At 43.3% G+C, this 21,522-nt stretch overlaps 1 long non-coding RNA gene across 1 annotated transcript in view; it reads right to left on the bottom strand.

Moving 5' to 3' along the window:
* Positions 1 to 19,852: 19,852 nt before the first annotated feature.
* The window catches only part of LOC122806509, a 61,581-nt gene continuing 59,911 nt past the window's right edge, over positions 19,853 to 21,522 (bottom strand). Inside the window, exon 3 of the long non-coding RNA XR_006365517.1 lies at positions 19,853 to 21,037. This is a non-coding gene — a long non-coding RNA (uncharacterized LOC122806509). The remainder of the gene's footprint in view (positions 21,038 to 21,522) is intronic.

Here is a 21,522-nt window from a genome sequence, read left to right as displayed (position 1 = left end):
GAGGTCCAGAGTAATCAGCCAAGACCCCTTGCCCAGCATGGGAAGGAGTTGCTGTAGAGTCAGCATTTTGAACTTTGGTACTATGAGAAAGGTGTTTAATGCGGACAAATCCAGTATTGGTCTCCATTGAGTTTCTTTTCTTGGAACAAGGAACAGTCTTGAGTAAAACCCTGGCCTTGTTCTTGTTGTGGAACTCTTTCTATTGCTTTGATCTGAGCAAGCAGAGAAATTTGCTTGATAGCCTCTGCCCTCTGGTTTTGTGGTAGGTTTGGCATGCCTTGTTTTCTTGGTAAGGTATGAAAGTGGAACCTGTAACCTTGGTCTATAATGTCCAAAATCCATTTGTCCTTTGTCAATTTGTGCCAATTGTCTGAAAACAGAGATAATTTTCCGCCCAAGGGAGCTTCTATTTGCTCCTTGGTCAGCGGAAGTAGAGGAAAGTCATTGAGATTGTCCCTGTGGGGCAGGGGAGACCCCTGTGTCACTTTTGGTTTGCTGGTTGCCATTGTCTTCCCCTGTAAGAACCTCTGTATTGTCCTCTTCCTCGGCCACGCCTGTTTTTACCCCTTTGAAATCTTTCAGGATTAGGAAAGGACCAAGTTTTAGAAGGCCAATTCCTGCTGAATCTGGGTGGCTGAACCTGGAGGAAATCTTTGACCGTCTGAACTGATTTTGCTTTTTCCTCGATGGACTTTAACACATCTTTAGCATTAGCACCAAAAAGCTTGTTCTTTTCCAAGGGTGCATCAAGAAGTTTTGCCTTAACATGATCTGGTAGAGGTTGTTCTTTTAACCATGCATGTCTACGAATGACCGCCCCTGTCATAGCTGCCCTACATGAAGCTTCCAATGCATCATATCCACACTGCAGAAAGTGATTGCTGACTTGCTGAGAATTATGTAGAGCTTCCTGCAAAGACTTCCTGTCTAAAGGTTCAGGAGAGGCCAAAGTTTTCTGTAAATCATCTAACAGGTAATCCTGATATTGAAACATATGAAAGAGGCAATTCAGAGCTCTCATAGATAAAGTAGTGGATGTGTAGACCTTCCCCCCCCCCCATCTCTCTAATGACCTAGCTTCCCTGTTGCAAGGCAAAGGATTTTTGGAGGTGGATGCTGAAACCCCTTTAGGTCCCCGAGAAATAGTTTCTAAATCAACAGCATGGACTCTAAAGAAATGAGAATGTGTTTCTGGGACCCTATAATATCTGTCTGGCTTGGCTGGAGCAGGAGGAAGAGTATCCGGGGTAACAGTGGAGTCAGAATATAGGTCATCCAAAACATCAAGCACAGGAGGTATAGCCAGGGGCCTGTGTTGGGGCTTTTTAAGGAAGGTTTGAAGGCGCTTTCTGGAATCAGAATATTCCTGGCCTTGCCACTTAAAATGTTCCCTCATGGTATGCAGAACTTCCCCAAAAGAAATGTCCTCAGGAGGGGAGGCCGAAGGAATGGAGTCCTCTGCATCAGAGTCCTCATAGGTCTGGAAGAGCTCTTCCTGGCCATCGGAGTGAACAGAGTCCTCAGAATCTTCATCTGAAGGGATAGGGTCAGATGGTTCAACCCGGGGCCTCTTATCAGAAGGAGGCTGGGATCCTCTCTCAGGATGGGCCTGTGAACCTCTAATCAAGGAAATTAAGTCTGCGGCCATAGTCATGATTTGTGTTTCAGGAGTAGGCTGAGGTAAGGTTTTAACAGAAAGGTGCTTGGTCTTGCTGGCTGCCTTTGCACGTGCATAGGCCTTAATAGACATGGCCACAGGAGGCCTAGCAGCTCCACGTGCAGGAGTGACCTTATCTACAGCAATGGTCTCGGGCATTTCCTCGGTTTCAGTATCCAGAGGAAAATCTATAACTGGCAGTGTGGCCTCCGGTATCGGAGGCATCGGAAATGCGGTGCCTTCAGTTCGGAGCGGTGAAATCACCGTCTCAGGGGGAACCGGAGCACTCGCGGTAGGTTTTGACATGGAGTCGGTGGAAGACGCGGGCCGAGGATGTCGGTCCCGGTCTTTTCATTTCTTAGGAGTCTGCGATGTCGGAAGTTCCGACGGCATTGTATAAGCAAATTTATCGCCGAAAAAGTCTTCAGCGAACTCTGCCCGGCGCCTGAGAGTGCGCTTGTTGAAGCGAGCACAGGCGACACAGGCCGAGACGTCATGGTTTGGGCCAAGGCAAGGAAGACAGTAAGAGTGGAAATCCTTATGAGGTATTTGTTTACCACAAGACAGACAATTGTTAACTTTTTCAGTAATTTCTGACATCGGCTGAGGCAAGAAAAGGTCCCCAACGGGGTACTTAGCTTTTTTGATGACTTCGGATCGAAGAATACAGGAGCTGACCGACCGGCACTTGCGAACTGCTTCTGCTTCGGGCACCGCGTGGCAAGAAAGACTAGAGAAAATGGCGTCGGCTGATGCTTATATACTCCAGCCGCACTGACGTCGGAGAGAAATGCGACATCAGCCGACGCCGGACCCAGACTTTGGAATCCGGCCGACCGAAGGCTGCCTGAGGCAGGACAACCCGTATGTTATGACTGCAGTTGCATTCTTGAAGGACATCTATAAAAAAATCCTAAAATTCACTAAACTGAAAAACAAACGCTCACAAAGCTGTTAAAACAGCTGTTTGTTGAAAACCTGACAGAAACCCTAGCCAAAAAGACCAAAAAGGTCAAGAAAATACACTTGGCTCCAGCCAAGTCGAGACCACGTCCAGCTTGAAAAGCGGCAAACGAGATCTGGGGAAGCAGGTGTGGTGCATTCTGGGATAAGAGGAGCCCAGCCAATGAGAGACTTCGTTCTAGTGTATAGTGGCCGAGTCGGAGCCGAACCTATCTGTTATGAATGTAGGCGAGATAGGATCCCATTACATAAAACGTTTTAAGCTTTGCTCTCAAACTGCATTTCTGTATATCCATGTCACAAAGTTGGCTATGACCAGAGGTCACAGCATAATCCTCTATTCTGAAATGACTGAATTAAATAAAAGACATGGAAGTTACAAATATTGGATATGATAAAAAGTGTGAATAAATTTAGACATTTCTTTGCAGACTGCTGAAAATAAACTTAAAATAAGGGAATGTTAACACGTTTATGGGATTGTTTTGAAGTATGACAGTAAAAACAATAAGTGGAGAAAGCCTATGCTTCTCAAACAGTGAGAGAAAACTCAGGAAATCTGTACACTTCGCAACAATAACAGGATTACAGAAACTGAAGAATGTTACATGGAAGAACCAGAAAAAGACTGGAATCATAAGGTGCCAGGACCCTTTTGGACAATTACCTTGTAATGGAGAAGGGTGTGATGATAGGAGGTAGTGCCAGCTGTGCCAGATAGAGTAGGGTAGTGCATGGTAACATATGCCAGCATAGCTAGCTAGAGTTTTGTGAAGAATTATGTCATCTGAATACCAAAGTGATTTGTACAGATGCTTGTTTTAAAAATGTATTTGTAAAGTTGCTTGCATTAAAAATGTATCAACAATGGGTCCTGTTGCACAGAAATTAAACATACATGCATGTCAGACTGTATTGTTTTAACTGATGAAATGTTCATATTTTAACAGAGGATACTGGAAAGGGAGGAGTTAAGTTCAGCCCAGGTAACCATAAGAAAAATAACCCAAGTTTAAATTACTTTGTTTAGGCCATAAAGATTTCACCTCACAGGTCTGAATGCAGCCAGTGACGGAATCTCTGTGAAAGGCCTGGACTGGGGTCCTGCTCTACTATCCTTAGTGGTGAAGTAATTCCTACCCTGGGGTGCCACAGTGTAGCTTGTTAGTTTCTGCAAGAAGGATGGGAGTGTTGGAATTGGTTTACAGCTACTTGATGTTGTAATAAACCTTAGCAAAAGGTGTGTGTGTGTCATATCAGTGCCAGATCCTGTCTGTTTCTAGTGGGGGAGTAGTGTGGGAACCACAGAATCAGGTGACCAAATGTGATGTATTCAAATACGTCAGTGCTGGCTAGAGAATTAATAGTGGGAGATGTGATCACAAGAAACACTCAAGCACTTTCATCTGGCCTTGCTTTAGTAAGTAACTAGGGAACAGTAATTATTCAGATAGAAAAATATAGCGAGTTTAGCTGAATGTAGGTTTTCTGTATGAGTCTTTTCATCTGTGTTTTTTTTTATATTTCCTGTTGTGATGTTCCCACTCTGGGCCAGTGATCAAGGAGTCTGAATCCTCACCACTAACACTGGAGAGGAACGTTCACCTGGAATACTAATGGATATACTCAATATTTCCAGATGCAGACCTCTGCATCAAGCACAATTTCCCTTAAAAGTGCACAGAGAACACAATCAGACTAGGGTCTGGATTTCTCTTTCTCCCTCCAGGTCCCCAGTAAAACTCCCCACTGGCAAGGCTTCAGAGTTAAGTCCTCAGCAGAGTGCCTAAGCCAAGTCCTCCACCACACACTGTGAAACCAGTGTATGTCCCTGTTCCAAGTAGCTGAGACACAGATTTGATTTGCACACACCTAAGAAAGGCTGGCGCAGGTTTACTAGCTATGCCATCTGCTCATAATGTAAGATAGTTATCACTGCCACCAGGCACTACAAAGCCAGCTACCAAAGGCTCTTGCAAGGGTACCCAATTATACTGAGTGAAATTGGTCAACATTACCATTTGTATTTAGTATTAAACAGCCAGGTTCTCAGGGGTGGCACTATATATACATATATATATATATATATATATACATATATGCAAATACTCAATGCTTGGATATTTTCTAAAAAGGTCCAGCCACAATGAAAAGTTTAAATATATTTAATAAAACAAGAAAATACTAAACAGCTATTTACAGTAAACAGAGTTTCAATCACAAGAAATATTAAAAGTAATAGCTGGAAAGATTCACAATTACTATTCTCACTATATTTTCCTAACAGATTTAGAGAATTACTATCCCTGATCACTTACTAGTGCAAGGCAAGCTGAAGTGGGTGAATGGTCTTCCTCCTCTGTCAGAGGCCAAGAACAGACTGCCCCTGATATTTCAGGTCCCCTCTAATATTAAAACATTTCTGCACAGAATGACATCACATACATCTGGTCATCTGACTTCTGGTTCCCATGCACCCCCATTGCTAGAAGCTGTCTGGATTTAACAGCTATATATGTTACCATATGCACAGGCAGAGCTTTGCTCAGATCTGCTGCTGCTCCTGGAATTCATAAAACTACTAACACTTCTACTCCTCTTACAGAGCTAACTTCTTACAGACATTGCATCTCTGGCTTCATTCAACACTGCAAGATAACATCTTTATGGCCTAGGCCCAGTAGTTCTCAAAGTCAGGTGGATTGGGATTATCCTCTTCTCGGCCAGTATCCTCCACTACAACATATACATTTAATTCAGTTACAATAAATGCTTGTAACATTTCTTTTTTTCCAGTGAGGCACACAATTGATACATTTTAACACAAGCAACTTTACAAATACATTTTTAAACACAAGCATCTGTACAAATCAGTTTGATACACAAATGACAATTCTTTACAAAATTCCAGCTAGTTGTGCTGGCATTTGTTACACATCCATTCCCCTACTACTCCTGGGATGGCTGGCAGTACTTCCCATCATTACCTCTCTCCTCCCTTTGAAGAAGAGCTACTTTTTCAAGTACCCCTTGAGAAACATTGCTCGAGAGGAATGAGCCTATCTGGGAATACATTAACCCATACCCTGTCTTGTGATCCATTCTGCCTTGGCATTGTTGACCCCACTACAGTGCTGCACTCTCATGTCATATGCCTGCAGCTCTAGGCTCCACCTTAGTAACTTGGCATTTTGCTGTCTGGCTTGCTGTAGCCATAGATCTCCCTCAGACTCCTAGTGCAAATACCATAGCACCAGGGGGCCTCCTTATCATGGTAAGGTTTCATCATGTTAACATGGTACAATTTGTGCCCCTGCCTTCTGCCTTATACCACATAGGCACCATCACTGACCTTCCTTACCACTTTGAAGGATACCTCCCAAGCTGCCTGCAGCTTACTGTGTCTGACAGGAATGAGCACCATCACCTGGTGTTCCACAGCATTCTCTCTGGTTCGAGCATTCCTGCCATACCAGATTTTTTTCTACTGTTGGGCTTCTGCCAGGTTCTCCTGGGCCAAGCCCATGAGTTCCTCAAGCCTTGTCCTGAGGTTTAGGACATATGCCACAGACTCCTTGTGGGACTTATTCACCCTCCCACTCATCACAAAACAAATCTAAAGGCCCCTATCACTATGTCCATACTGCAACTAACCTGTGGATTCCTGGGTTACCTCTGTATGCAAACAGCAGATGGGGCAAATATTTGTCCCACTCTTTCTTAAACTGGTCTGCAAATTCCTGTAGCATGGTCTTTAGTGTAGAGTTTAACCTCTACACAAGACCATTAGTCTGGGGATGGTCTTTAGGTGCTTCATCCCACACTGTTTCTACAGACAAGCCAGGAGGTCTGAGATGAAATCGGCACCTCTTTTAGTCGGTATTTTTCTTGGGAAACCTACCCTGCTGAAAATCTCTAGCAAACCATTTGCCACCTTCTCTGCCTCAGTAAAGGACAGAGCCACAGCCTCAAGGTATCTAGTAGCATAATCGACTAACATCAGGATATACTTCTTCCTTGTGGAACTTTGGGAACTCAGAGGACCCACAATATCCATAGCTATCATCTGAAATGGCATCAAAGGAGCTATAACCCTGCCCCATACTAAGGATCTGAACCTATCCTTCCCTCTGCAACATCTCCCCCAAGGGAACTAATTAATAAGTGAAAGTATGTACTTTATACCAATGTCTATAGACACAGTGCATTATATCCGTTGTAAATTTACTCTCACCAGCCAGGACAGTCAGCAACCAATACTATCGGTTCCTATACCTTGTCCCCCCTTCTCCTTCTTAGACTACAGGTCATGGACTCTTATCCTATCCAACTAAATAGTAAACTTACTGCCCTGCACTCTTTCTTTCAATAGACATTACCACTGCTATACAGCCTTTGTCCACTAGAGGGCAACAGTTTCCTTTAGACCTCCATTCTGGCCCTAATTTAATTTAACTTACAGGCTCTGATTCCCATATCATGTAAGAGCTTACAATCCCCACTCTTTCTTCCTTTCTTCTTATATTCCTCACTGCCTATCCTCTCTCAGTATATTCTAACTACTATCAAGGCTTTGTGTCATCTCACCCTCCCCACCTATACTTACCTTAGTTTACTGCTCCTCTGATTGTTCTCCTAGGGTGAACTCTTCTGTGGCTCATCCCGCTCTGTTCGCCCTGTGGGCTCACTCCGCTTCCCTACCCTGCCCCCAAATTCCACCCGCCCCCTACCCTGCCCCCAAATTCCACCCGCCCCCAGTGGTCCTAAACTTATAAACTGCCACACCCCTATACATTAGCATCAACCCCTATCTCCTCCACCTTAAAGTGCTATCACCTTAACTATATACTAACACCAACCTCTATCTCCTCCCCCTTAAAGTTCTATCACTCATCTCCCATTATCCATTACCTTACCACCCTCATCTACAAGCATCCCTACATTCTACCTCCCATGCCTACACTAATGGCCCAAGGATACCACAAACCTTTACCTTTATTAATACTCCTAAGTATATTAATTACACCCTATCTACTTACTCTCTATGAACACCATACATATCTAGGATTTCACACCCACAACAGGCAAACCTCTATTTCTACTCTTGGCTCCTCACAGTCTCAGCAACTTCTCCTGCCCAGCAAAGTACTCAGCAGCCAAGTTTCGTAGACTCACTCCCATCTCTCATTTTAACCCAAATAGCTAGAAAAACCAAGAACCTAATTTTTAAACTTTTACAACTCATCCTAAAAATACAGGTCCACTCCCTTTTATATGGTGATATACACCCAAACCCTGGTCCTACCACAATCACAGCTACACAGCCTGATACACCAACTCTTACTATCACACACACGCTTACCAAGGCCCCCAACTCTTCTGATAGCTCATCTTAACATTCGTAGCATCAGTAATAAAGTTGCTCACCTGCATGCCCTTACAGATGCACATTCTTTTGACATACTGTCTGAAACATGGCTTAATCCATCAATACAAGACAGTGCAGTTCTACCCCCTGGCTACAATATCCTGAGGCGTGACCGTAATACTAAGAAAGGTGGAGGCGTAGCCATACTTTATAAGAATGGATTACAAGTCACCTTGCTAGACCCCAAACCTCCACTTTCCAACAATGCAGAGATTCTAACTACGATTCAGCTTAACAAAAGTAAAGCCATATATCTAATCTGTGTCAATCTTCCCCCAGGCAATAACATCAACACATTAGAGGCTATCCTCAGCTGGCTGTCAAGCAACTACCCCCAAGAAACCATTATACTTGGAGACTAACTGGAACTCCTGTATATCTGAGCAGCCTTCTACTCATATCAACCTATATGGTTTTAGCCAAACTATAACATCCCCTACCCATACCAATAAACCTAACAAAACAAGTACCCTTGACTGGATACTCACTAATATTCCCCAACAAAACTATAAAACAGGCACCCTCCCAGAGGACATAAGTGACCACTTGCTTACCTATCTAATCAGATCTAAAACTGAAGTTCCAAACTCAACCATCTGCAGAACTATTCACACTAAAAAACTTTAACCCTGCTCACTTTCAAACTGAACTAAGCACCTGTGACTGGTCACCCCTGAAACACCTCCCACTAGATAAAGCAGTGAAATACTTTTAATTCGAAATTTCTTTCCATTTTAGACTGCCATGCCCCATTACGCAAAGTTTGAATCAGAACTATACCAGCACCATGGCTCACCAAAACTTCCAAACAAAAAATCCTCCAAAGAAATAAACAATGGGCCAAATGACGTTCAACAAAAAGCCCCTCAGATCACTTACAATTCAGACAGCTAAGAAATGAAACATAAAAAGCCATATTAGCTGATAAAAGAAACTATTACTACCAGCTTCAAAAAACACACCAAAATAATTCTCAAAAATTCTGGCTGGGCATCAATAACCTCCTACACCCCGGACGCTCAAGCACTCCCACTGGCTCTGATCACAACAATCCCATCCAAATAGCTGACTCATTTAACACATTTTTCACTGAAACCATACAATCCCTAGCCAACCAGCTATCCCCTAGCACCTTGTGCTCTACCACAACCTCTACCAATAATCCTCCTCTATTTCATTTTCTGCCAGTGCCCACATCGCTCATCTTTAACCTCATCCAGAAACTTAAACCCACCACACACTCTGCAGATCTACTACCTACAGAATACATGCAAAAAGCTGCTAAAGTCATAGCTTACCCTATATCCATCCTCATTAACAGAACTATTTCTTAAGGAACTATCCCCTTAATCTGGAAAGTCTCAAACATTATCCCCCTGCACAAAGGTGGTAACTCCAAGGAGTTCTCCAATTACAGGCCCATAGCCATACTATCTCCTTTGGCAAAAATAATGGAGAAATGTATTCATTTACAACTGTTGTCACAATTTAGTAGCACCTTGTCAACATGGTTTTAGACCATTTCATAGCACCACCTCTGCTCTCTTATCCTTCACTAACCACATTAACAGTAATCGTAATAATGATACTCTATACTCAGCCCTTTTATCGACCTGTCTAAAGCATTTGACATGGTTAACCACCACCTCCTCATAGACACACTCAAAAACCTGTCATTGGATGCCCTTACTATACAGTGGTTTCAATCATACCTAAATAATAGGTGACAGGCTGTACTATGGGATAATACTTTATCTTCCCACCTCCCAGTAGCCCTAGGCGCCCCTCAAGGATCCATATTGGATCCTTTACTCTTCTCCATCTTTACAAATGACCTCCATTCTGTAATTCCACAAGCTGACTGTATCCAATATGCAGATGACTCCACACTCATATGTCTGCTACTTCCCAATCAGAACTTCAGTCACTAACCCAAAAGAACTTTAGCAGTCGAAAACTGGCTCCTACAAAGGTGTCTTGTCTTAAACCCCCAAAAAAACTAAAAGGTTACTATTCACCCCCATTTGCAGAACCTCCCCACTTAACTTTACTATTACTTCAAATAATGGAACTATAATATGTCCTGAGCCAACCACCAAACTATTCTGAGTACTGATATATAACTTGCCATTTGAACCTCACATTAATAACACCATAAAAACAGTAAATAAGAAACTAGGTTCCCTCTACAGAATCAAACCCTTTCTAACTCCTCTAGTCAGGGTCACCATTGCTCGCACCCACCCTATCTCTACATTACTCTAGGCCTCCCCTATGTATACCAAAATATGCAGAAGTAATCTGAGTAAACTGTCATCCTCCTACAATATTGCCAGATTTGCAGCTGGGTCCTCCTATAGAACTCATCACTTTACCAACCTGAATAATATTGGATGGTCAGAGTTGCCAACTCTAATACTTTTCAATCTACTAACAGTTGCCCATAAGATCCTGTATCTACCTCAGAATACACTCATACTTAACATCCCTAGCTATCCCCTAGAACAATCTCAAAACCTTACACTCATCTAATAAACTACTTGTACATATATCTAAATCCAACAACTCAGCTGGTGACACCCTGTTCTCTAATACAGTAGGTAAAGCCTGGAACAGCCTCCTAAGTCAACCTCAATATCCTCAGTTAACCTATTTAAAAGCAAGCTCAAACCCTACCTCAAATCACACTGGCTATGCCCCTGTGATAACCCAGACTAACCACCATACCCTTATCTAGACTCCCTTGATTCCTAGCCTCTTATGAACATGATCTTGTGTTTACACACTGATACTAGTTTGCTTGACCATTCTGAGGATTTTTCTCATGTAAATATGTAAATACTATTGAATATCCAACAGTTTTCATATAAGACCACAACTCCTGCGAGAATTAACACTATAATTGTATCCTTGTTTTTTGCTTTTGTAGACTCTATCCATTTAACACTAGTGTTTATTCTTTTTGGTTTTTGTGTGACCTTAGTATCTATAATATCTCTTAGATATAATTTCCATTATTAACTCAAACTACTGTTGTATCTAGGTTATTTTTACATTTTTTTCCCTACTGGAATACAGAATATAAAATCCTAGGTATGTAATATGTTAAAGTTTTGTAATGTACCAATTTCTACTGTAAATATCTTGTCTTGTCCTATTAGGTTATTTGTGGAGCTTTTCTCCCTGGGCCGCCACTGAAAATGGACATATATCCAGCTGGACTAGCCCGGTCAACAAACGTAAAATAAAATAAAAATAAACTGTCTACTTTTTGACACTGCTCACAGTTCCTGCAGTACCCTGTTACATCCCCTGCAATCCCAGGCCAGTAAACGCTCTGCATAATACATCTATTGCTATGCGTTATGCCCATATGACCTGCCAAAGGAAAGTCATGGGCTATGGCTAGAAGTCCCAGATGGTAGGCTGTGGACACTACCAACTGCTGTATTACCTCACCCTCTAGCCCTCCCTCAGGGGCCCACTCTCTATACAGTAACCCTTTGTCCCAGTGTACAGACTGCCCTTTTCCTTGAGAATCAGGTGCCTCCCTAGCTACCTCCCTCACGCCTCTCCATGTAGGATACGAGAGAGGAGCCCGTCTCAGCTCTACTTTTGTGAGTCTTCCCAGCTCCCCTTCCACAGAAGTCTGGTATCCTCAGACAGCAGTGCCTCACTGTCAGCTTGGGTATTACCCACTCACCTCTGCCTTTGCAGTCACTCTGTCCAAGGGAACATAGGGAACATCAGCACCTACCAGCAGCTGTGGCTCACCTTCAGGGTCACTGCTATAGGGTAGCTTCCTCCATAAAATAGCCACCTCACCAGACCTGGCTTCAGGTGTGGTTTCTGACTGCCCCCCCAGTCTACCAGACCCACATTCCTGTCTCCAAGCCTGACTGCATCTAACTACAGAAACACAAGGTGCTACATTATCAATATCACTCCCTATCAAGACATCTGCAGGGATATCCTCAAACACACTTACTTGCTTGCTTCCTTTTCCACCCTCCTAGTCAAGAACCACCTTGGCTAAAGGCTTTTGGAATGGGGTCCCTCCTAAAGCTCTGACCGGAGTAGACTGTTGAGCAAGTACTGTTCCTCTTAACTGCTGCAGGCTTCACAGTGGCTATGTTAGTGGCTGCGTCTCTCTTAGCAGTGTCCCGTTTCATCCACTAAGTTAGGATATATCCTCTTGTGACAGTTTGGTACCAGTGTCGTCTCCAAACAACTTACTATTGGCATACTGTTATTCCCACTTGCTGACTCCCCCACCCCCCACCTTTTGTTCCCCACCTTGCCTCTGTGGACATCTATATGTTACATGGCCCCCACTGGTTACATTTAAAACATTTAACCTTTGATTCTGGCCATGTACCGGAATTAGTGGCTTCCCCTGTTACTGGTGGACTATTGGGGTGGTTTAGGCTGCCCACCATGGGTTCCCTTATATCCATGTGCAGCAGTGTGTATCCCCTTTCTGTGCAGTGATGCTCTGCCTGCTAAGCAGAGATCCCCTTTCTTTCCCAGCTTATCTGCAGAGTTACATTCGCAGTCTGCCAACCAGATTCTCATGTCCTCAGGCAAAATGCTAAGGGCTTGTTCCTTCACCAAAAGGTCTGCCAGCCCTTTAAAAGTGGCGACCTGACACTCACTTATGAAATTAAGTGCTTAACTCACTAATATAATCACACACTCATCTGTCTTATGTCTATGCTCACAAAACTTTTTCTGTAAGCTTCAGGTATTAACTTAAATCATTCAAGTAAACATGTCTACTTTTTCATAGTTTAATCAGACAGTTTAAAAACAGCAGTTACAGCTTTACCATGGAGTAACATAGGTCAGGAACCATACACAGAGCCCTTGGTCAACATTATATTGTCTAAATAATTCTGAAAGTTTTATTCATATATTTGAAAAAGTATAATCTTTAAATTGTGGGAGAAATTTACTGACCTTTGTTGCTTCTGGGGTTCGGTTATTCCCTTCCCCATTACCTCCATGACCCTGTAGAAGAGTCAGCATGTCTCATACTGAAACTGCTTCTCATTTTCTTCAGACTCAGATACCACATTCTCTGCTGATTTTAATTCCATCCTTTTCTTTGGCCTCCAAATGCCGCAATCTCTCTGTTGATTCTAATTCCAAATGTTTGGCCTTCAGTTCAGGTCTCTAAATTCAGATGGATTTTTAAGTCTTCCTCTCCTGCTTCCGAGGGCTGCAAATCCCCATCACAAACTGGTTGTCCTCCTGGTTGCTGGTCTGAGCTGTGACTGAGGCTGAAATAATTTCCGCTTTACTCAGGTTGGCATACACCAGTCCTTTGGCTTCACACACCTTGGCCAACTGGTTGTCAGCTTGCCATAGTCCTCTGCTGACATTTTTGCATGCTTTCCCTGACTAAACTAACAAAAAAATAAATAAATAGAACTGTTGTGAAATGAAAAGTACAGTTTTGTACCTACCATAAATGTAGATGTCCGATAGACATGCAACTGCAGTCATAACATGTGGGTTGTCCTGCCTCAGGCAGCCCTCGGTCGGCCGGATTCCAAAGTCTGGGTCCGATGTCGGCTGATGTCGCTTTTCTCCCCGACGTCAGAGCGGCTGGAGTACGTAAGCATCAGCCGACGCCATTTTCTTCAGTGTTTCTTGCCCCAGATGCCAGGTGCCCTCCAAGGAAGGCTGTAATCAAATTGGAAGACAAAAACAGGCTTCCAAACAAATAAATGAGCAATAAAACAAATACACCATAACAGATATCCCCAGCTAAGAGTAACAGGGATAGGAGTGGACCCTAGGCATAGAGGGGTATGGAGGGAGGGAAAATCCGACTGCAGTTGCATGTCTATCTAACATCTACATTTATGGTAGGTACAAAACTGTACTATGTCCTTCAAGAATGCAACTGCAGTCATAACATGTGGGTAGAATACCATAGCTTAGCTGGGGGAGGAGGTATGCACTAGGAAAGAGATGGTGTGGCAATCAAACCCTGCAGGACTGCCAAAGCAAAGCCTGCTCTGGATCTGGAATATAGAGGGAGATTGTAGTGTTTGGAGAATGTATGCACGGAGCTCCATGTAGCAGCTTCTAGAATGTCCTTGGTAGGCACCCCTCTTAAAAATGCTGTAGAGGTGGTTGTAGCTCTGGTGGAATGTGGTCTGACATTGGCTGGAACAGTCTTTCCATGAAAGGAATAACAGAATCTGATGCAATGTCCAATCCATTTAGAAATGGTCTGTTTTGAAATTGCTTTTCCCTGGACTGCAGGAGCGTAAGCTACAAAAAGTTGTTCAGACTTCCTACTGGCCTTGGTTCTGTCCAGGTAGTATCGAAGTTGTCTGTGAATGTCCAAGGTATGCAAAAGTCTTTCCCCCTTATTCTCAAGATTGGGGAAGAAAGCAGGCAGATGAATGGCTTGATTTAGAGAAACCCTAGATACCACCTTTGGCATAAAGGTAGGGTTGGTACTTAATGAAACCCTGTCTCTGTGGAAAATAATAAAGGGTGGTATTGCCATTAGGGCCTGTAGCTCTGAAACCCTTCTTGCTGAGGTAATTGCCAACAGGAAAGCTGAATTCCATGAGAGAAATTGCAAGTCAACTGAAGCTGCTGGCTCAAAAGGAGGTAGAGTCAGTTTTTCTAAGACAAAATTGAGGTCCCAGGCTGGCACTGGGGCCTTTCTTGGTGGCTTAATGTTCTTGATTCCCCTGAGGAATTGTCTTAGTAAGGGGTGAGAGAAAACAGGAGGATCAGTGTTGTATCTAGCTGAAATAGCAGATGCATGTATCTTTATGGAAGAATATGAGAGGCCGTTCTTTAACATATCTGCCAAATATTCCAAGATAAGTGGGATGTTCAGCAATGAAGCATCATGTCCCTTGCTGGTATTCCAATTGCTGTACCTTTTCCACTTTGCTAAGTAAACCTTTCTGGTGGATGGTCTTCGAGCCTCCGTTAGTATCCGCTGAACTTCCTTAGAGACAGATAAGCTGAAGTTATTTATGGTATCTCCCAAGCTGTTAGCTGCAGTGTCTGAAGGTTTGGATGCAGTGTTTCGAAATTGTGTTGAGTCAAAAGTAGAGGCCACTGAGGGAGGGCCCACCTCCTGGTGTGACATATGCTCCGTAGTAGTGGGTACCAGTGTTGTCTTGGCCAATCCGGAGCTATTATGATTCCCTTGGGCTTCTCTGCTTTGATCTTTAGTAATACTGAGGTCATCAGTGGCAGAGGTGGGAATGCATAGATTGCTAGGGAGTTCCAGTTGAATGAGAGGGCATCTATTTTCCAAGCTTTTGGATGGTATGTCCTTGTTGAAGTAATGAGTTAACTTCTCATGCTTGTCTTCTGTCAGGTAAGCCATCTGAGAGGCTGTGTCTAGTTTGGCTCCTAAGAAGATTATTTGCTGGGATGGCTGCAGTCTTGACTTTTGGAAGTTGACTGTGTATCCCAGAGCTTGAAGTAATCGTATGACATAATCCAGGTTTCTTGTCAACATCAATTTGTCGTCCGCTTGTATGAGGCAGTCGTCCAGTTACGTGTAAATTTGTATACCCTGGAGCCCGCAATGAGCAATTACTGAAGCCAGGCATTTTGTAAATACTCTGGGTGCAGTAGATAAGCCAAATGGCAATGCTGAGAATTGATAATGCTCTGGCCCTGCAAGAAATCTGAGGTATCTTCTGCAGCTGTGTCTGATAGGGACATGCAGGTATGCCTCCTTGAGGTCCAGAGTAATCAGCCACGACTCCTTGCCCAGCATGGGAAGGAGTTACTGTAGAGTCAGCATTTTGAACTTTGGTACTATGAGAAAGGTGTTTAATGCGGACAAGTCCAGTATTGGTCTCCATTGAGATTCTTTTCTTGGAACAAGGAACAGTCTTGAGTAAAACCCCTGTTCTTGTTCTTGTTGTGGAACTCTTTCTATTGCTTTCATTCGAGTCAGCAGAGTGATTTGTTTGATAGCCTCTGCCCTTTGATTTTGTGGTAGGTTTGGCATGCCTTGTTTTCTTGGTAAGGTATGAAAATGAAACCTGTACCCTAGGTCTATAATGTCCAAAATCCATTTTTCCTTTGTCAGTCTGTGCCAGTTTTCTGCAAACAGAGATAATTTCCGCCAAGGAGCTTTTAGTTGTTCCCTGGTAGGCGGTAGTAGAGGAAAGTCATTGAGTTTGTGGTTGTTGGGCAGGTGAAACCCCTGCATCACTTCTTTGGTTTCCTGGCTGCCATTGTCGCCCCCTGTAAGGGCCTCTGTATTGGCCTCTTCCTCGGCCACGTCTGTTCTTACCCCTTTGAAACTTTTCTGGATTAGGAAAGGACCAGTTTTTGAAGGCCAATTCCTACTGAATCTGGGGGGTTGAACCTGGAGGAAATCTTTCACAGTCTGAACTGATTTTGCTTTTTCTTCGATGGTCTTTAACACATCCTTAGCATTTGCACCAAAAGCTTGTTCTTTTCCAAAGGTGCATCCAGAAGTTTTGCTTTTACATGATCTGGTAGAGGTTGATCTTTTAACCAAGCATGTCTACGAATCACTGCCCCTGTCATAGCTGCCCTACATGAAGCTTCCAGTGCATCATATCCACACTGCAGGAAGTGATTGCTTACTTGCTGAGTGTTATGTACAGCTTCCTGCAAAGTCTTCCTGTCTAAAGGATCAGGAGAAGCTAATGTTTTTTGTAAATCTTCTAACAGATAATCCTGATATTGTAACATATGAAAAGGCAATTTAAAGCTCTCATAGATAAGGTAGTGGATGTGTAAACCTTTTGCCCCATCTCTCTAATGACCTTGCTTCCCTGTTGGAGGGCAAAGGATTTTTGAGGTGGAGGCTGAAACTCCTTTAGGCCCCTGTGAAATAGTTTCCAAATCAGCAGAATGGGCCCTGAATAAATGGGAATGAGTTTCTGGGACCCTGTAATACCTGTCTGGCTTTGCTGGAGCAGGAGGAAGAGAATCAGGGGTAGCACTAGAGTCAGAATACAAATCATCCAGAACATCAAGTACAGGAGGAATAGCTAAGGGCCTGTGCTGAGGCTTCTTAAGGAAAGTCCTAAGGCGTTTCCTAGAATCAGAATATTCCTGACCCTGCCACTTGAAATGTTCCCTCATGGTGTGCAGAACTTCCCCAAAAGAAATATCCTCAGGAGGGAGGCCAAGGGATGGAATCTTCTGCATCCGAGTCCTCATAAGTCTGGAAGAGCTCTTCCTGGCTATCAGAGTGGACAGAGCCCTCAGAGTCTTCATCTGAAGGAGTAGGGTCAGAGGGTTCAACCCGGGGCCTTTTATCAGGAGGAGGCTGGGATGCTCTCTCAGGATGGGCCTGTGAACCTCTAATCATGGAAATTAAATCAGCCGCCATGGACATAATTTGTGTCTCCGGAGTCGGCTGAGGTAAGGATTTAGAAGTAATATGCTTTGTTTTGCTGGCTGCCTTAGCCCTAGTGTAGGCCTTAATAGACATGGCCATAGGAGGCCTGGCAGCTCCACGTGCAGGAGTGACCTTGTCTACAGCAATGGTCTCGGGCATTTCCTCGGTTTCGGTATCCGGAGGAAAGTCTATAACTGGCGTCGGAGTAATGTCTGGAATCGGAGTAGTCGGTAATGCGGTGTCTTCGGTTTGGAGCGGTGGAGAGACAGTCTCAGAGGGAACCGGAGCACTCGTGCTATGTTTTGGCGTGGAGTCAGTGGTAGACGCGGGCTGAGGATGTCGGTCCCGGTCTTTTCGCTTTTTGGGTGTTTGCGATGTCGGAAGATCCGACGGCATGGTGTAGGCAAATTTATCACTGAAAAAATCTTCAGCGAACTCCGCCCGGCGCCTGAGAAGCGAGCACAGGCTACACAGGCCGAGACGTCGTGGTCTGGGCCCAGGCAAGGGAGGCAGTAAGACTGGAAATCCTTATGAGGTATTTGTTTACCACAAAAAGACAATTGTTAACTTTTTCAGTAATTTCTGACATCGGCTGAGGCAAGAAAAGGTCCCCAACGGGGTACTTAGCTTTTTCGATGACTTCGGTATTGTAGAATACAGGAGCTGACCGACCGGCACTTGCGAACTGCTTCTGCTTCGGGCACCGCGGCAAGAAAGACTGAAGAAAATGGCGTCGGCTGATGCTTATGTACTCCAGCCGCTCTGACGTCGGAGAGAAAAGCGACATCAGCCGACGTCGGACCCAGACTTTGGAATCCGGCCGACCGAGGGCTGCCTGAGGCAGGACAACCCACATGTTATGACTGCAGTTGCATTCTTGAAGGACATCTGAACATCTACCTTGTGGCTGCTGAAAGAATGCACAGCTTTAGTGATAACTGCTTACAGGCTACAGAAGTTCAATATCCATGCCACTGCTCACCAATATGTGACATCCCTCTCCAGTATCAGTAGTGAGGATTCAGGCTCCTTGATTACTGGCCCACAGTGGGGGAGTCATACCTGTAACTCAAACTGGTGTTTATTGTAAACAGATATTCAGTATTTTCATGTTTTCTTATTATTAAATGTCTAAACCTTTCACTGTGGCTGGTCTTTTAGAAAAGTGTAATTGGGTACCCTTGTAAGAGCCTTTTCTTAATAATTAGTGTTTTGTGAGCAAACTGTTAAGCTTCCTCAGAACATTTATCAGAAGTCATACAACTGACCTCAAAAAACAAAGCAGATGCCAAAAACAGCAGCACTTTAATACAGGTTCACAAATATTACACTAATGAAAGAATTACTTACTCTGTGAATGTGGTGTAACAATGGATTAAAATATGAACTCCAGTGTCGGCTCCATAGTACACATGGCTGGAGTCCTTAAACTGTCCAGCTTAGAGTTCAACAAGTAGACTAAGCAGTGGGTAAGCCAACTAAGAAACGAAGACAGCAAGTATCTGATGCTGACTTGCCCATCCTAAGGAAAGGCTGCAAGCTTGTCACAATACTGAGCACCCTAAAGGGAAGCCTGGAAGAGCATTCCTTAAATACCTGGAATCAAGTGATACACCCAACAAAAACTGCATGCAAACCTGCACAATACCACATAAATACCGAACTGCCAACACACACACTTGTCTCGGCTTAGCAGATAGTGCACTGCGCTTGCAGGCCCATGACGGACAGGATGGAGAAACATTCAAAATCTCCTAGAAGGATGATACCCAAAAGTCCCTAGCGCTTGCTTCTTCCTTTCACACATCTTGCAGTGTGGTTGGGTGGACAGGATTAAGAGAAAAAATGGACCCATCAATGGGAGCAAAGCTTGAAGGCTGCAGAAACAGAGGGGGCCTGAATGGGAAAAAAATAATTAAAAAACAAAATCAGTAAAACTTTATGGGACAAATATAATTATGGGGAATACAACAAAAACAAAACAACTGAACTATAGCCAGCTTTAAAATGTATAAAAACCTTGAGAGTAAATTGCAGCAGGTAAGAGGTATGTTTTTACGGTTCAAGTTATCCATGTGAAATTGCACTACTGAAAAGCTGTGAAAATGCAGCCTTCTCAACATATTTTACACAATACAAGGTACAGGGAGACCCCCCCACAGTCAGACAATCCGGTACGACTGAGTACTGCAAAGTCCAGCGATATGTCTCACAGATGATTAAAATGCAACCGCCTTTCATTTTACCAGACCACAGAATTAAGGAAAAAGAAAACACGTCATATGTTTGCATTGTAAGTACTGAACAGTGATCCAACAAAGGACAACACTTAATGACACATCATTCACATTTTAAACCGCCAATAAAAATGACAGCACATACGATTTCAGTTGAAAGCTTACTCACTATAAATCAAAACAGTCAAGAGTTGCTAACATAGCCATGAGGTATGTAGTTTATTCAGAAACATTTTATTCATTTTACAGAAAAAAATGAAAATGGATCATCACCTGGAACCTATCTGTAACTGATGAGCTCATGTAATTTCTAGGGGTGGGTGTGGGTCCATCCCAATATGAGAATGACCAAAACCCACAACTAACCCAGACATGTTTGCAGTACACTATTATAAAAGTGGGCAGATAAAAATGTACAAAAACGAAAAAAAATATGTACCTCCAATTCTCTTCATTCTGATCAGCTCAGATATAGCAACAAAAAAACATCAGGGAACAGTAGAGTCTTCATTAGTATTTTTTAAATAAGAAAAACATATGGCAACAGATGAAAAATGCAACAAAAAAGAACATGGGTCCTCAATATCAGCTGTAACACTACAAACTGTAAAGAGCACCAGCTGGGGCGCAGTCCCTAGTTCCCCAACTGCAAACCTAGCTAAAAAGACAGACAATTTATCTGCACTGTTTCACAACAACAGCTATACATTTAAAAAATTCCTCAGTTCTGAAATTTAGCAAATGGATCCTTTCCCCGTATCCAAAGCAGAAACCAGCACTACCTCAAATGACAGACTGCATTTTATAATACCCAGTAAAGTATAAATACATAAAAAAAAGTGCTACTGAAAAAATGCCCTCCCCAAATGAAACAGTGTAAACTTAGCTGTGCCACTGAATGTACAACTGAAGTGTGTGTGCATGCCACTTAAGGGTACAAGAAAGAAGTCACGCACAACTATTCAAAATACTTATTTACTCCCTCCCCATAAAACAAAGAAATAAGATGTTGTGAAACAAGCACTGTTAGAGTCCTTTGTAGGCAGATTGCCAGTGGGATCAACTTGGGAATGCCCTTCAAATCAAATGAACTGTTGCTCTTTTAAGACAGAACTCCTGTCATTTCTTTTCTTTTTGTAAAGTCTGGCTGTTTCTCTCCTGTTTTCACAAATCAGGCAGAAAAGTAAGTTTGCTCCAGATTTAGGTCTTGGTCGCTGGGAGAAAGTGGGACATCAGGGAGCCCTTCCCCATTCTCTGTTCCCTCCTCACACAATTAGCTTGCACTGACACAGTTCTTTGTAGATTTGTCGACGCAACTTGGGCATGTCCTGCTGCGTAAAACTGAAAGGCTGTCCAAGGGCTAAGCATTTACAGTACTAAAACAGAGAGAGGAAAAAAAAAACACAAGTGGTGAGAATGTTTGCCTAAAATGTACTGGTCCAGTACACACATTCGATTGATTTACTGCTTCATTTTCTATTTATACTTTTGTTAACCAGGCAGCTATGCTGGTTTAATGACACTGAAACCATGAGGGGGGCAACAGACATGCAACTTTAAAATACAAATACTATTTGTTTACGCATTAGCACCAGTTACCCTAAAGCAGCAGAAACACAATACATACGAATGAGACTAACTTAAAACATGATACAGTGTTTACAGATACAAATTTACATTTACAGCAAACACACACCTGAAGTAAACATAGGGTGATCATTTGACATGCAATTAAGGAGGTGTAGTGGACTGAATGACAGCGGCAGGACTGGTGTGGTGAAGTAATGGCACTGCAGTGTCCTAACAGTGCACTTCTGGCAACAATTTGGACAGCAGGTTGTGGCTACTTCAAACATTAGTG

Source organism: Protopterus annectens, chromosome 7.part0, assembly GCF_019279795.1.
Source record: "Protopterus annectens isolate FY-2018-M chromosome 7.part0, PAN1.0, whole genome shotgun sequence".
Classification (NCBI taxonomy): Eukaryota; Metazoa; Chordata; order Ceratodontiformes; family Protopteridae; genus Protopterus; species Protopterus annectens.
This window is presented reverse-complemented; position numbering and strand designations above follow the sequence as displayed.